This window comes from Schistocerca nitens, chromosome 1, assembly GCF_023898315.1.
Source record: "Schistocerca nitens isolate TAMUIC-IGC-003100 chromosome 1, iqSchNite1.1, whole genome shotgun sequence".
Taxonomy (NCBI): Eukaryota; Metazoa; Arthropoda; class Insecta; order Orthoptera; family Acrididae; genus Schistocerca; species Schistocerca nitens.
This window is the reverse complement of record NC_064614.1, coordinates 820763647-820770066: the sequence shown is the minus strand read 5'-3', so window position 1 is coordinate 820770066 and position 6420 is coordinate 820763647.

Genomic DNA, 6420 nt, shown 5'->3' with positions numbered 1-6420 from the left:
TTTCCATATGTAATGGACTACGAACTGAACGTGGCGGACAACGTAAAACAAGCGAGAAAGGCATAATTCTGATTTTATTATCAACTGCCGCTTAAACAATTTGCTTAACGTCACCAGCAGAGACGTCGGCGACGTACAGTGTCATTTCTGCACATGGTGACCAAAATTGGAACTAATTTGTTTCCAGCTTAAATCTGTTCTGCGTTACCGCATTAGTATATCTACCAAGTTACGCTGCCATACGATAATTAAGACCCACATTGGACCTCCGTGAGTACCTGCAGTTTCATTATAGCCGCCCGATATGTACGAGCTATGTAGGAAATGAAATGAAGATAAGAACTAAGGTTAGAGCGGTGGATAGTCGAATCACAAAGTCGTACCGCGAAAGGATCGACAACGATATCACTAGCGGGTAATGTTATTTGTGAGACCAAGAAAGTACTTTGAATCTCCTTCTCCCAAAACAGATGAAGCTTAGTTCCATAGCAATCTCGAAGAACTGATACCTAAGTGGGTAAGTGTCTGGTGAGGAGTATTAGATGCTCATTCTGGAGATGAGCACATCATTGACAACTACTGTCGTTATATGAAATCTGCACCTCTTGAATCGACATGAGAGCCAACGAGAGTACTTTAGAAAGCGTTACACGGGTCGCGTAAATTGTCAGGAGAGAATCCTTGTACCGCGTTTCTTGGATACACAGTCCTGCTGCGGCACACATAACAGATGCATCACAGTGTGGGAGCGAATTGGTACGGCAACTGTAAACGTACTCCAAAGTAGAAGTACGTCGGACAGAAAGATTCTTTTCGGGAAAACGCCTAAATTTCACACAGATCCACTGGGAAGTTGTAGCGGTATGTGGACCAAATGCAATGTTCTGTGCAGCCGTAGTGAAATGTTGTCAACAATTTGACAAGGCCACACAAACATGGGGGATGCTGATCCGGAAAGAAGGCCTTCGACATTGACCACAGACGATAATGTCAAGAAAATCAGGAAAGTGATTCACAGTAGTCCCTGATTTTCTGACGTCGAGGACGGTCACACAGCGGTTTTCGAGTGGCTTCGAGACCAAGGAGTGGATTTCTATCGCCGAAGAACCGAACGATTGACTGAGAATTCCGACCGTTGTCTGCAGAGTATTGATTTGTCACGGTTTAATCGTGTGTCTGTGTCACTGTCCAAGATGCTACTCCTGGCGGGTGTAAAATGAATGTGAACAACGGAAAAAAATAAACGCTAAAATGATGAGTTGGCCCTGTCTGACTACCCTCTGAAGCCGATCTTAGGATCTCTTAAGTCTATAAATTACAACCTAAACATAAATGAATGATGAAGGCAACTGATACTACTAAATGATAAACGTTATTGTTCAATATATTTTTACTATGGATTAAAAGTAACCCTTTAAGTACAATTGTCTATATTTCGTAACTAAATTTATTAATCAATTGCCCAAGTCTGCCCCTTATTATGACTGCGCGATCTAATACCAATAACGTGAAATGATTGACATCATCTACGTACCAAACACTTTCAAAGATGATCTGCGGTGGAACCTCAATGGAAATAAACTAACATGATCACAGCTGTTTAGCTTTACAGCCCTAATAAGCCGAAGCAATTTGCGATATCACCATATGTACTGCAGCCGGTGCGTCTAAGTGATGGTTCTCGTACTCGTCTGTGACGATGGAAGAACTCCAGCCACAAACACTAGGATGGCAGAAGGCGGTCCTCTGACTAATATACTCTAATACTGTCCTCTCCTCTCTGTGTTCTACAGACAAGAAACGCGAAATCCCAGCCACAAGGACCGAGTTCAGGTAATGTCTCAACGTAAGTATAGGCAGAAGAAGCGCTCTCAATTACTTAACGACGACTTCCAACCCGGAGGTGAAGTCCAGAATCGCATAGGTTGAAACACGTATGTATTCAATAGCAGCGATGGTGAGGCATGACAGAATCTCTGACCAGAGAGTTATTTATCGTTGCTAGTCTGCGCTTGACCGCGCGAGAGTTCAGTGCAGTTGCGAGGCAGTTGTTGTACGTAGCGAGTCGCGAGAGCATGTAGTTCGTTCGTGCCAGTAGCGCGCGAGAGAGAGTCGGAGTTGTGTGTGAGGAGTCGGCGGGCGTCGACATGGGTCTCTGGTCAAGATTCGGGACGAGGTATATTTTTAAATAAGGTAATGAAGCAGCATTGCGCACATGTGATAATGTAATGTATATTAACTGTAATTAATTTGTTCAAGAATTGCCCCAATAATAATTTTGTTCTGAAAGCTATTTTTTAAGAAAATAATCATTACAATTGAAACAATACTTCCTATGCTTTTCCTGACAGAATCAATTTATCAGATTTGCACAGGGCCTAAGGTCAGCGCAGATGACCTTATAAAATTTAGCAGGTTGATCTTAACGTTAATTTTGTAGGGACTTAACATTTTTCACATTTTTTATTATCATTGAATTTTATTACTGTGGGAAGCTAACATTTGGCTCTATTTGCAATTCTTATTCAATTCCTTTCATTTTCAAAATTCTCTGGGGAGGTTACACTTAGCTCTATGTCCATTAACATTTGAATATTATCATTAAAGTTTTGCGGGGAGGTTACAAGGTTCGCCATAGTACAGTGCCTAACTGTTCTAACTATAAGCTCTCCTGAGAGAAAAGACAGCAAGTCCGTACCAACAAAGCTGATACCGAGCGACCGTCACACACGGGCGCTCACAACGGAAGCTTTCGTCTCTCCACCGCTGGCTTCCCAGCAAGGCTCGGCTCTCCACCCTCGTAATTCCGAAAACGAATCATATTCCCGAAACCACGGAATATTCTCCCTTTCTACAGATTCTTCCGAACGCCGACCAACAATATTTCAGTCTTTTATCGTCCAGCGCGGAAAGTTTGCTAGGAAAAAGCAATACTCGGACCATAGTATGCTACTGAGTAAAAATCCTTGGAAATAACCCAGCCTGCGTGGTTTCAGAGGTGCCGCTTCTTCGTTCCTCTCACCTGAGTCCAAGATTTGCAAAGTTTGGAAGTATTAGCCGGTTATCCTTCCGGTCCTACTACAATAGCGGTCGATAGCGGCTGGCCGCCCCTGTAATGTGTCTTCGCGCTCAGCTGTCCAGACTGTCCATCTTGGCACTTCCCGTGTGAAGCTGGATCACCACACCTATGTGGGCCTTCCCCCAGGGGCTTCCGCCTGCCGTTTCATTTCCACTGTCGTTCTACTCTCTACTAGTATAGGCAATCATTCGTTATGCCGTTCTGATAATAAAGACACTCCGTCACTTTTTATGCAATAAGCGTTAACAATTATTTACAAGGCGTACTTGACAATGTCAGTCTCCTTTATATATTCATATATACAATGTATAACCTATCACGTGATACCTAATTGTGTTTGTAGATCAAAGTATGTGGATGAGTGCTTGCAAGGTGCAAAATCATAGCCACCTTACAACCGTTAAGTGTAGTGCAGCTTTAAATACAATTTCTTCGCCTCCCATAATAATGTGAAAACTGCTTATAGATGTCGCCTTGTATATAGATATCAATGACGCCATATCTGTAGGTTTGTAACGCCACATTTTCAAGAGGAAACATAGGTCGTTCGAAGTGAAGATACATAATTATTCGTACAAACAGTTCTTCTTCCGATTGATTCCCTTTAGCAGGGTCTCCACTGATCTGCAATGTACACATGGCTTTCAGTCCGTCAAATGCTGCCTCCTGTATCGAGTGGTGAGTAGCAAAAGCTAGGATGATAATCTCGCGCCGGATCACGTTCAGGAGGACATGGGCACGGGGGAGCTGGGTGCCAACTGCACCAATTTCTCTGGTAATTAAGTTTCCAATTGTGATATAAAATATTGTAATTTATTCGATGAAATGCTGGTTTCTTCCCAATTATGAATATCTATTCAGTATTAATACTTCCAGTGATATTTACCACATTGTAGAAAGATATGCTCAAAAATGTAGTGTGTTAACATTTGTCCCTAGGAGAGAGCAGTTGTAAGACACGTCGAGTCAGTTGTAATATATTCATTTTGGATAGATAGTTGTATTATCGCGATATCTTCTTCAATTTTTTCATTTTATGTCATTGATTTTGCATCTACTTTCATTTTAATGTTGTTATTTAACACCAGTGGCCAAATTTTCCTATGAATCCTAGGTAGTACTATTTTTACGTTCAGTTCTTGGCTGATGTACGACTGTATGTTCATTCCATGTCATTGCTATTGTATGCTGTAGCTTCTTTTATTTTTACTTTGTTATTTTCCACTAATGACCAATGTTATCTATGAAGCCTACGTGGTACTATTTGTAGGTAATTATTTCACCCGATGGTCCTTACGCCACGTGGTTACTTTCTCTACACGAAATTATGGTCACGTTTCTGAAATTATACCTAGATATGCAACTATTTTTAAGTTTTTCTTTATTTCTTTCATTTCTCAATTTCTTAGATTTCCTAGATTTTTGTTACTCGGCCAACAATGTATTAAAAAAATATTTTCTACTCGTAATGTTGTATACAGGCAGTCAATGTACGTATGTTTTACTATATCTATTTTAATCACAAATGTTTTGTAAGAAAAAATTATTCCTAGTCCCGACCCTTAGATTGGTCCCTTCCGCCTTTACGTGGCGCTCACCTACTGTCGTCGTCCCCCCCCCCTCCCCCCTCCCCCACTCTCCCAACAAGACGAGATTTGATTTCGTGTCTAATACAGTTGTTATTTTACAGTTTTTGTTTTGTAATTATAAACGACATCCACATCGTGTTTTCATCATATTCGTGGGATTACAATAAGCGTATTTAAGTCTCATGTATAAACGCTCACCAGTACTGCAACCTGATGATGTAGTTATCTTCCTGAACGATGCAACTACCATAATGATTCAGTTTCACATTGTCTTCTGGATAAGATAGATGACTCCATACCTATATATCACATGTTCACCCAAACCTTGGTATGCTTTCACATAGCACTTTGTGTTTTAATAGCCATTAATTACTAGTATACCAATTTGAGGTTCTTTACGGATTATTTTTCAGATTAACCCGATGATGATGTATCTTCGAAACACTTAACTGCTAAAGTAGTCATCACAGAAGCTATGACTTCCATATATTTTTTAGCGTCCATAATAACACTGATACTACCTTCAGACCATTGATGCTTATCATTGGCATTGTGTATACATGTGTCACAGGATTCATCGACTGCACATTGTTCGCTCGAAATGATGAACTATTGTTTGCACGAAACCTGAATGACTGACAGTGTACACAGGTTTTAAAGGATAACAAGAAGCTTCGTGTTCATTTCAGCTACTAATTCCTCCATAGTATCACCTTTAATGACATCTCCTCTACAAGTTTGCTTGAGATAACCTTCGTAATTTTTCGACATCCTTTTCTGTATAATCTCTTGAATGTGTTCAACCAGGTCGAATGAGGCTGGAAATCAGTACTGTTGATTTCATTTGCAATGCAGAGCGCCCAGCGCCTAAGATCTCCCTCGGTACTGATGCATTAACTCTCGCGAGCAGTGCTAAATCTTTCGAATAGTTTTTCTTTCACACTTCGTCGAGTTTCATTTTAGCGCATATTTCGCTCTTCACGTAACTACCTCTTCCATTTATACAGTTTACGTTCATATTTTATGAAACGAAACCGCCTTTGCACACTGCTTAAGCTTAAGCATTTCCTCATTCATTCGTTTGGCCAAAAATTGTGTAGACTTTCCTTCGTCATTGGAAGCTGTTAATATACATGCTTTATCTGGGCTTGGAAGCTACTCCATCCTTGGTTTGGACTTTAATTAGCACAAGAATCATCGTTTGAACCACCATTCACTGAACTGCCGGAGTTCTTTCCTATTACTTCTAAAATTAACACAGTTTCTAACAAAATATCCCCGAAGTTAACTAATAAATAAGACATATGTAGATCTTCAAGAGAATTAGGTGATGTGGATTCCATACCTCGTTCTTCATATTTTATCCTTGCAAGGTTGAAAACATTAATTGGATTCCACATTGCTGTGACACTCTGGAACCGGCACAAAGACATATGCTATTAGCAAGCATACGCCATTCTTAGCACTTGGCGATACCGCAAAGGCAATAGCTAATTATTATGGATATTAAAAAATGAGTTAGATTCGAACGAATAGTAATTGTTAACAGCTGTGTCAGATAAATTATCAACCGAAAACGAAATTCGCTTTCCTAATTGCGTTCGCATTGTGCTGTGTTACCTGTTTACCGATGTGCCATCAACCAAGGATAGTTCCCGCTGCGTATCACATGTGCTGTCTGCTACAACTACGCCAGGGGTTTATAATTCTCTAAGCGTCTGGCGAGCTAGGAATTTGACAAATTTCAGTATT